Genomic DNA, 11513 nt, shown 5'->3' with positions numbered 1-11513 from the left:
TCTCCCCTTAAATGCAGCTAAAGTATTTGCTTCAACCAGTCGCTGTGGCAGGCAGCGAGTTCCACATTCTCACCACTCTTTGGTAAAGAATGTTCTTCTGCATTCCCTATTGGATTTCTTGGTGACTATCTTATATCGATGGCCTCTCATTATACTCTTCCCCACAAGTGGAAATATTCTCTCTGTATCCACTCTATCAAAAGCGTTCATAATTTTAAAGACATTTATTAAGTCACCGCTCAGCCTTCTTTTTTCAAGTGAACAGATACCCAGCCGGTTCATGCTTTCCTGATATGCATCCGCTTGCATTTCTGGTCACATCCTTAAAATCTACTCTGCACCCTCTCCAGCGCCCTTTACCTGATTATTTCCACCTTCTGTGGTGTTCCTTACAATGGGTTTCAGACTTACAACTGGTTTTCTCAATGATAAAGATGGCCCGTGTTATGTGTGTCATGCTGTACAATTGTTTGCTGCAGGTGGCACAGGAAACAATAATCACAGACAGCCCCCAAATTAGTAGCCAAAGATTTGCACTCGTGACAGCTGTTGACTGGAGGAAGACTTCTTATCCTAACGTTTTTCATTGTTAATGTGAAAGATAAAAACCTTGAAACCGTCAGAGTGAACTGCGTGGACGAGTTCTGTACATTGCCTGTACATTGCCTCCAACTAGCAACTGAAAGCATGAAGCTTAGTAACAAGCAGAATTGAAAGGAATATATATATGTACAACTATCTCCGTGTCTATCAAATAGGAATTTGAGAGACTTCAGTAGATCGTACACCACCTATAAGTAAAAAAGGAAACATTATGAGAATGTAAAATATAATGCAAGATATTAAAATAGGGAATCATATATGTACTGATAGCAACTCGTAAGATTGTTATGCCGTTTTCCTTGCTATTTTAAAATTATTTCTCGTGATTAATAGTAATTGCATCAGTTCAACATAATTTTGTGTCTCTATTTAAGAGAAGCTCTTTCCGGAATTCAAAATGTTACATATGCTTCACTAATAATCTGGACTTCTTGTAGGTAACCCTCCTATTTTTCAACAACAACGGTGGAGCAATATAGATATGCGGACTGAAATGTATGCTTCAGTGTATCAAACAATTGTACAGTTTTGCATTGTAAAATGTAATGTTCCAGTTCTTTTCAATAAAACTACATTTCAGGCAAACTAATAGTTGCTTTCCTATTACTGACCATGGTAACGGTCGATGGAAGGCGTTGCTCTACAGTTAAATAAGAATCACACAAATATCAATGGTAGTCTAGAGCTCCTCAGCTACAGTGCAATGTCGAACGCAGAGAATTTTGCAGGGCAGAGTGGAAAAACGTAAACACCTAGTATTAGGGGGCAGCGATGGAGGGAAGTATAAAAGGGAGCATAGGTACTAACACGTTAAAAAAAGTAGATTTATAGATTGATGCCAGGATATACTTCTTTATACAATGAGTCTAGATACGTGTATAGATTCTCCAAGTTGGTTAATGAAGGCAAAAACTGTGGTGTCATTCCAAAAACAATTGAATTACTGCTGTGGGGGGAGTAGTAGGTTTATATGGAAGCGTGATTTGGTTTGCCTGCATGGCTTCTCATCTAAAATTATCTTTGGAAGTGAAGTGTTTTAAGATGGCTTTTAAAAGGAAGGCTACAAGGTGTTCAGAATTATGGAGTGAGTTTTGGCGTATCGGGGCATGGCGGCTGAATAAATTACCATCGGCTGCAAAGCTGTATCTATCTCGTACTGTGGTGAGCATAGAGGTTCTAAGATGTAGCCTTGCCCATTGTCTCCTCTCTCTTTTGTTGTATATCCTAAGATTTCTCTTCGAAGATAAATATTTGGCAGATCTCTGAGATAAGTTCAGGATTAATTTTGCTTCTATCTTCTAAGAAACCTGAGCCCAGGAAAACAAGAGTTTCTGCCAAATATCAATCCGAACTGATTTGCTTCTAAACTACATGTAAATAAGCAATGACTTTTCTATACTCTTCGCATTACATTTACTCATTTGCATAAACTGGGATGAGCAAATCATTATTTTATGTCTTGCAGATGGGTGACATAGCTTATTAAAATAATGACGAAGTTCTCCCATTACAGCGTGTTTAATCAAATAATATTTCTGTAGGCAGTATTTAACCACATACAGTTCAAATATTGTCTCACACACCCTTTAAATTTTGAAGCAGAAAGCAAAGGCAGTATTGAATAAGAAATTTATAAATGCGGCTAATTCAAAGATCTATACATCTTGAGCTTAGTATTAAAGGCGAATACAATGTAGGGAGGGCATCTATATTTTTTGTTTAACGACCTGTATCCTGACATCAGTCAATAAATCTGCTTTTTACCAGTAGGTACAAACCCTATTGTCCTTTCCTCAATATCTGGCCGTTCATGCTATGTGGTTACTTTTCTTTTTTCTCTGCCATGGGAAATATTCTGAGGCATTTTTCTGTAGGTGAGCAGCTCTATAGAAACAACATGGACTATTAAAGACTTCAAGCCAAACAAAGTTCATTTATATTTTTGCAAAGGTTGGTACAAAATGTAAAAAGCCTGCAACTTAAACGAACCGCTGACAATTGTGAAATCAACTGAGGTCCAAACCTCTAAAAGCAGAAACGCTGGGGACAATTTTAACTTAACCTCTCCCTCGGGAAACTGGCGAGATCGGGTGCAAAGTCGGTTTTACACCCCGCTCAATATTACTCTCCGTTGCTGTCTCAGCATTAGATTGAAATATGTATTTGAACAGTATATTAAAACCCACTCTAGAATCCATCTTCTGTGAAAATAAATGTTAACCTTTTAGGGTCACGTCAAGCCTGAAAGTACATGATCGGAAGCTAAATGGTTTATTTTTCTATCACTGGACACTTGCTTTTTCTCAGAAAGGTTTTGCAACGCACTTGTTCAATATTTATCAATTATACTTTCACAATCTGTCTTGCAAATAATGTCTGCTCTTGTCAACCTTTGATGGAAAGTATTACTTCAATATCTGGCATTGTTGTTTCTTATCAGACAATGTCTTGTGGTTTAAGTTTGTTACAAGCAAGCGACACCCACGCAAGCATCCTTTCACATATCTGGTAGTTTCACGTTAAAGACTTGGGCGGTAATAGGGTTAGGGATCTTGCAAAATATATTGTTCCAATAGACTGAATAATTGACCATAATCTATACTCAAACGTATGCATAAACTTTAGCTGTGCGATGGTTAGAACTTTCAGTGGTGTAGTCACATCCGGGCATCTGCAATTAAAAGGAAACATGTACCAATGCTTGATGGTATTGTGCATTTTGAGACCAAAGCCACAAGGTAGCTTACATGTAGTAATTTAAGTTAAGCTACTGGTCTACAGAAGATACTTTATAGGTGGAAGAACTTCTCTGCTCCCTATGCGTATTTGACCCGCTGGGACTGTTCCACTTAGAACAGAGAAGGTTAACGGAGAATTTAATGGACATGTTCAAGATGGTTTTAATAGAGCCCATAAGGAGAAAATATTTCACTGGTGGGAAGGTCGGCAACCAGTGGACGCAGATTGAACATAATTGGCAGAAGTACCAGAAATAAGATGATCTTTTTATTTTTTACACAGCAAGTTGTTATGAACAGAATGCATTGCCTGAATGGGTGTTGGAAGCAGATTCAATAGTCTCTCTCTCTTGCTCTCGCCTTCTCTCTCTCTCTCGCCTTCTCTCTCTCTCTCTCTCTCTTTCTCTCTCTATCTATCTCGCCTTCTCTCTCTCGCCTTCTCTCTCTCTCTCATTCTACCTCTCTCTCATTCTATCTCTCTCGCTCTCGCCTTCTCTCTCTCTCTCTCTCTCTCTCTCTCACTTTCAAAAGGGAATTGGATAAATATTTGAATTTGCAAGGCAATAGAGAAAGAGTGCTGAAGTGGGACTAATTTTATAGCCACTTTAAAGGGCCGGCACACACAATAATGGGCAGAATGGCTTCTTTCTGTGTTGTAATATTTCATGAGTCTAAGTAACGGATTTATGTTAATTCGGAAAGAATTTCCTTATGATGTAACTGAAATTCACCACACGAGCTATTCCTCTCCTATAGTTCACAAGAGATTCCTTCCATCCATGTTCCGGATCCAAGGCTAAGTTGCAAGGTACTTTTTTGATTAAAAAAAAGGAACAGAGTTTCAGGGTGGATTAGGGTTCTGGCATTAAATATTGCTCAGGCCATATGGTGGGCATATCCTTTGAGAAAAGAGCCAACATGAGTAGCTGGATAGAACAGTTGACAAAGAGCAAGCCTGTTATGTGGCTTTGGACCTGGACTTCCAGAGCATCTGGATAGCTGCCACGTGGCAAGCTCCCACGTGAAGAGCCTTCCACCGCACTAAAGGCAGTTGTCCGTGACAGATCTGATGAGAAATATCAATTCTGAGTCAACGCCTCAAGCAGTTTAAGAGGCTGCAAATTTAAATACGCATCATCAGTGAGGACGGTGATTAAATCCTCTACCTACCCATGCTGCAAATTAAAGAGGGCAAAATACATTTTTAAGCTGTGTACCTGTATTCGAATGTAGTTAGCTGCATAGATTTCAGACGTATACGCAGTGTTTGCGGAACTCCCACACTTCTAACTGGAAGACCAGTTATGCATTTGAATAAAACGTAGTATTCCCGTTGAAATCTCGAGGATGGCGGTAATGCAGCTCAAAAATATTTCGTTTGTTCTGTTGCTCACCTCGCAAGCGCTGCTGCCATCTCTTGTTCAACCAGTGAAGGTACAAAGCGGTGGTTGGCAGTTGTTACTGACCAGGAATGATGATCATATCGGTGGCGATGGGCAAGCGGGGTCTGTTTGAAGGCGGTTTAACTCCAGCATGACACTCCTGGAGATGCGAGATTAGGTCGATCCGTTGTGATAGACTTGGCAACCTAGCAGCTAAGCTGAGCTGTATCATAGGATCGTACAATCATCATCATCATCATCATAGGTGGTCCCTCGAACGACGATGACTTGCTTCCACATGAGTTCACAGATGTTTCAATGGAGGACCCGATATTTCAGTCCTGAACTCCAATTGAAGAGGTGGAAGATGGCTGTGCCTTGATTTTTTGACCGTTGCACAGCAGCCACCACACGGGCTTGACAGAGCTTGGCCTTTATCCAGTGACAAGAGTTAACCAGGACGACTGGAGACCTGCTCTTCTGCACGGACCTACTGCGCACACACATTGTACTCTATCTGGAACGCGAGCATATTCAATAGTGGCTTTCCAAAGGGAACTGGATAAATACGTGGACCACGCTGGGTTGCATTCAACACCAGAACCCCCATTCGCTTCCTTGCCCCCCTATCCTCCCGCCCATCCCCTAGGTTCCTGCGGCTGACTGTAACTTCTTCAGTAACACCCGGGGATGGGGGAGGTTACCAACTCTGGAAGTACTTATTCCTGGAGGTTCCAGCGCGTGATCAGACCGCCCTGCCCCCACACTTCGCCATCTCTGGTCATTTTATTAATCCATAAACAAATGTGTTGAAGGCAAAACACACACAATGTTTTTTTTTAATGCCCCCTGGTGATTTTTCTCTCGGGTGTTGCTCGTGGCAGTATCCTGGAGATTAATCTTTAATTCCTGGAGACTCCAGGGTCAAACTTGGACCTGTTGGCAACTCTTCATTACTGCGAGCTATTCAGCCTAGGTGAGTTTCTGGCTGTAAATCCCCTTTATACAGCACAGGCACAGGACTTTCAGACCATCGTGGCTGTACGGCTCTTTGAAAGAGCTATCCAATTAGTCCCATCCTCTGCTCTTTCCCCGCAAAACTGCAAATTTGTCCTGCTCAATTATTTATCCGATTCTCTTCAGAAAGCTATCATTGAATCTGCTTCCACCACCCTTACAGGCATTGAATTTTAGATCATAACAACTCGCTATGTATGTTGTTCCATGTCGCCTCCGGATATTTTGCCAAATACCTTAAATCGATGTCCTCTGGTTACCAATCCTTCTGACATTTGAAACAGCTTATCTTTATTTACTCTGTCAAAACCCTTCAAGATTGTGAACACATCCATCACATCGTCCCTTAGCCTTCACTGCTCTAGATAGAACAATTTCTCTAGTCTCTCTACGTAACTGAGGTCTTTCGTCCCTAGTCATCATCATCCTCATCATATCCTGTCCCTCTGAATCGAGGAAGACTTTCTTCGACTCCTGAAGTGAGTTCTTTTGTGGCTGAACTGTCCAATACGAAAGTCGCAGACGAGCACAGGTGGCACAGATCGTCGTTGAGAGAAGGGGTGGGTGGGACTAGTTTGCCGCACGCTCTTTCCTCTGCCTGCGCTTGATTTTTGTATTCTCTAGGCGTTGAGACTCGAGTTATTCAGCGCCATCTTGGATGCACTTCCTCCACTTAGGCCAGTCTTGGGCCAGGGACTCCCAGGTGTCAGTGGGGATGTCGCAGTTTATCAGGGAGGCTTTGAGGGTATCCTTGTAACGTTTCCTCTGCCCACCTTTGGTTCGTTGCTGTGAAGGAGTTCCGAGTGGAGCACCTGCCTTGGGAGTCTTGTGTCTGGCGTGCGAACTATGTGGCCTGCCCAGCGGAGCTGATCGAGTGTGGTCAGTGCTACAATGCTGGGGATGTTGGCCTGGACTAGGACGCTGATGTTGGTGCGCCTGTCCTCCCAGGGAATTTGTAGGATCTTGCGGAGACATGGTTGGTGATATTTCTCCAATGATTGAGGTGTCTGCTCTATGTGGCCCATCTCTCTGAGCCGTACAGGAGGGTGGGTATTACTATAGCCCTGTAGACTATGAGCTTGGTGGCAGTTTTGAGGGCCTAGTCCTGAAACACTCCTTTCCTCAGGCGGTCAAAGGCTGCACTGGCGCAAAGGAGGCACTGTTGGATTTCATTATCGATGCCTGCTCTTGTTGATAGCAGGCTCCCGAGATTTGGGAAGTGGTCCACGGTGTCCAAGAATATTGATGACTGGGCGGCAGTGCATTGCGGTGAGGAGGACCTTTGTCTTACGGATGTTTAGCGTAAGGCCCATGCTTTCATACGCCTCAGTAATTATGTCGACTATGTCCTGGAGTTCAGCCTCTGTATGTGCACAGGCACAGGCGTCATCCGCGTACTGTAGCTCGACGACAGAGGTTGGGGTGGTCTTGGACCTGGCCTGGAGACGGCGCAGGTTGAACAGGTTCCCACTGGTTCTGTAGTTCCGCTCCAGCGGGGAGCTTGCTGACTGTGAGGTGGAGCATAGCAGCGAGAAAGATTGAGAAGAGGGTTGGGGCGATGACGCAGCCCTGTTTGCTCCCAGTCCGGACTCGGATTGGGTCTGTGATGGATCCACTAGTAATGATCATGGCCTGCATGTCATCGTGGAGCAGGCGGAGGATGCTGACGAACTTTTGGACGCATCCAAAACAGAGGAGGACGCTCCATAGACCCTCGTGGTTGACAGTGTCAAAGGCCTTTATAAGGTCAAAGAAGGCCATATGCAAGTGCTGGCACTGTTCCCTGCATTTTTCCTGAAGCTGTTGCACTGCGAAAATCATGTCTGCTGTGCTCCGTGGAAGACGAAATCCACACTGTGACTCCGCGAGGAGCTCCTCGGGAAGAAGACGGTTGAGGAGGACGCGAGCGACAACTTTCCCAGTGGCTGATAGCAGGGAGATTCTTCTGTAGTTGCCACAATCGGACTTGTCATCTTTTTTAAAGATGGTCACGATCACTGCATCTCTGAGAGTTCCCGGCATGCTCTTCACCCTCCAGATGAGAGAGATGAGGTCATGTATTCGCGCCAGCATTGTCTCTCTGCCTTACTTCAACGTCTCTGGTACTATGCTAGTAAACCTGTCCTGCATCCTCTACGATGCTGACATCCTTCCTAAAGTGCGGTGCACAAAACTTGCCACAGTACTCCAACTGGGACCTAATTAGTGATCTCTTAAAAAGTTATGCATAACTCCGTTGCTTTTGAACTCTATGCCTCTATTTATAAAGCCAAGGATCCCTTAAGCCTTTTAATCTTTTTTCTCAACTTGTCCTTCTACCTTCTCAGGTCTCACTGTACCATTTCAGTTATATTGTCTCTCGTCACTATTCCAACTTAAAAAGAATCACGTCACACTTCGGTGCGTCAAATTACATCTGCCACGTGTCTGCCCATTTCACCAACCTGACTATGTCCTCCTCATTGTTTATTAGTTTTCCAAGTTTCGTATCATCTGCAAAGTTTGAAATTATGCCCTATATACCCAAGTTCAGGTTATTTGTATATATCGAAAAGAGCAGGATTCCCAACACCGACACCTGGGGAATACCACTGTATACTTCCCTCCCGTCTGGAAAACAACCACGCAACTATTGCTCCATTAAAGCCAAGGACTTTCAGTTGGCTAACAAATCTCCTGTGTGGTATTTTAGTAAACGCCTTTGAAAGTTCATATACACAACAGCAACCATACTACCCTCATCTACTCTCTATGTTACTTCATCAAAGAACTCAATCAAGTTAGTCAAACACGAATTGCCTTTAACAAATCCGCGCTGGCTTTCATTTGTTATCCCATATTTTCCAAGTGCCAATTAATGTTGTCCTGGATTAATCACTGCAAATGTTTCCCCACCACCCATGTTACGCTTATTGGCCTATAATTGCCGTGCTTAACCCTCTCTCTCTTTTTAAACAAGGTTGTAACATGTTCAATCCTCTATTCCTTGGCACCAGTCACATATCTAAGCAGGATTGGAAGATTGTGGCCTCTGCCTCGTAATTTCCACCCTTACTTCCTTCAGTAACCTTGGATGCATTCCATCTGCATCCAGTAACATTTCTACTTTGTACATTGCCAATCTTTTAATAGCTCTTTATTTATTGTTATCCTGTCAGATTTCTCTATTACTTCTCTCTTTTCTGTGACAGCATCCCCTTCTTTAGTGAAGGCAAATACAAAGTACTCGTTAGAACCTCAGCCATGTCCTCTCTCTCTACAAGATGATTCCCTTTTAGTTCCCTAATCGGCTTCACCCTTCCTTTGATTACTTATTTGTATGTGTTTAAAATAATTTTGGTTTCCTCTTATGTTACCTTCTATTCTCATACGTTCTATTTGCCCCTCGTACTTTCTTTTTCAGTTCTCCCCGATACTATTTATATTCAGCTTGGTTCTCTACTTAATTATGAACCCGACATTTATCATAAACCTCCGTTTTCTGTTTCATTTTACTTTACATCTTTAGTCATAGAAACATAGAAACATAGAAAATAGGTGCAGGAGCAGGCCATTCAGCCCTTCAAGCCTGCACCACCATTCAATAAGATCATGGCTGATCATCACCTCAGTACCCCTTTCCTGCTTTCTCTCCATACCCCTTGATCCCTTTAGCTGTAAGGGCCATATCCAACTCCCTCTTGACTATACCCAACGAACTGGCATCAACAACTCTCTGCGGTAGAGGATTCCACAGCATAACAACTCTGAGTGAAGAAGTTTATCCTCATCTCGGTCCTAAATGGCTTACCCCTTATCCTTAGACTGTGTCCCCTGGTTCTGGACTTCCCCAACATCGGCAACATTCTTCCTGCATCTAACCTGTCCAGTCCCGTCATCCAGGGAGCCCTAGCTTTGGAAGCCTTTCCTTTCCTTCTCGTAGGAGTGTGTTTAGTCAGTACCCGTAACAGCCCCTCTTTGAAGGTCATTTACTCATTTACTCTTTTACCTGATATCGTAGATTCCAATCCAGGTGGTGCAGATCTATTTCCAGCTCACTTGAATTAGTCCTCCGCCAGTTGAATATTTTTTACAAGTACACAATGGCTGGCTTCATAACAAGCAATAGAGTCCGGTTCATCATTGGGATGTGGAGCGATGGAACTGCTGCTGGGGGTAATATACTTCCTACTGAACTCCAGGTAAGTCAGCAACATTGATCCATAATCAAGTTATCAGTGCTTAATTTAGCGTGAATTTTTTTTTACTTGTGTATAGATTAATGTTTAAAAAAAAGCTGATACAGGTACGATGGGCTGAATGGCCACCTTCTGTGCAGTAACATTCTATGATTTTAACTAGTAGTTACACACACAACAATTGAACATGATATTATTTGCGATGTGCTGAAACATCTGAAATAACGGCAGCTAAATGCTAGAGTTTCTTTTCTTGACTCCGTTCTCATCCTCCAACAATGTTCCAATGAACCACAATGCAATCTCGATTAACAGCACCTTATCTTCTGTTTAAGCACTTTACAGCCTTCTGGACTTAACATCATGTTCAACAATTTCAGACACTAACTTCCGCCCATATTATTTTCCCTCACTTTTTTTTCTTTTTCCCTTGGCAGCTGGTGATTAATTTGCCATTCACACCCCATTTAGACTCATCTTTTGTTTCTTAACTTCTGTGATTACCATCTCATTTTTGCCCGTCATCTCTTTTATCGCTTAAATAACACCTGCCTTCCACCCTATCATAGACCTTCCCTTTTGTTCTTTCCTCCATTCCCCCTTTCAGTGCCCCTGCATTTCATTAAGAATCTGTTACATTTCGAACTTTTCCAGTTCTGACGAAGGGTCACAGACAAGAAAGGTTGAATCTGTTTCTCTCTACAGCCGGCCGGCTGAGATTTCCAGCATTGCCTGTTTTTATTTATTTTCCTGTGCTTGGTTTGGAGACTATTAAGCATGCTGATTGTTTCAACATGTTTCAGGCAAATGTCTCGCCAAATAAAACCTGTGGCTACAGCTGAAATAAATAAATTATTAATGAGTTACTATGGAATAAAAACGAGTAACCAAAGATATAATTTAATACAACTGAAAACTATAATTGCAGAGAGGTGAGAATACCTGCAATAGCTTTCCTTTTGTACAATGTCGAAGAGATTTTCAGAAAACGTTCGTATGATGGTGCAGAATGGATATATGTTATTTGCTTTCTTCGGTCACAGGATGTGGACGTCGCTGACATGGCCAACATTTATTGCCCATCCCTAATTGCCCTTGAGAAGTTGGTGGTGAGCCGCCTTCTTGAACCATTGCAGTCCATGTGGTGAAGGAACTCTCACAGGGAGATAGTTTCATGATTGTGACCCAGTGATGATGGAGGAACGATATATTTCCACATCAGGATGGTTTGTAACTTGGAGGGGACCTTGCAGGTGGTGGTGTTCCCATGCGCCTGCTACACTTATCCTTCTAGGTGGTAAATGTTACGGGTTTAGGAGGTGCTACCGAAGAAGACTTTTTGGATTACTGCAGTACAAATTGTAGATATTACACACTGCAGCCACCCCGCAACGGTGGTGTGGGGGCATGAATGTTTAAAATGGTGCACGGGGTGCACCATTTTAAACATTCAAGCGGGTTGCTCTGCCCTGGATCGAGCTTCTTGCTTGTTGTTGGAGCTGCACTCATCTAGGGAAGTGGAGAGCATTCTTTCACCAGACTGTTATATATAGAAGTTTTGACAAGAATCTGCAGCAAAGAATAATGGGTGAGAT

Source organism: Pristiophorus japonicus, chromosome 19 (genome assembly GCF_044704955.1).
Source record: "Pristiophorus japonicus isolate sPriJap1 chromosome 19, sPriJap1.hap1, whole genome shotgun sequence".
NCBI classification, from domain to species: Eukaryota; Metazoa; Chordata; class Chondrichthyes; family Pristiophoridae; genus Pristiophorus; species Pristiophorus japonicus.
This window is presented reverse-complemented; position numbering follows the sequence as displayed.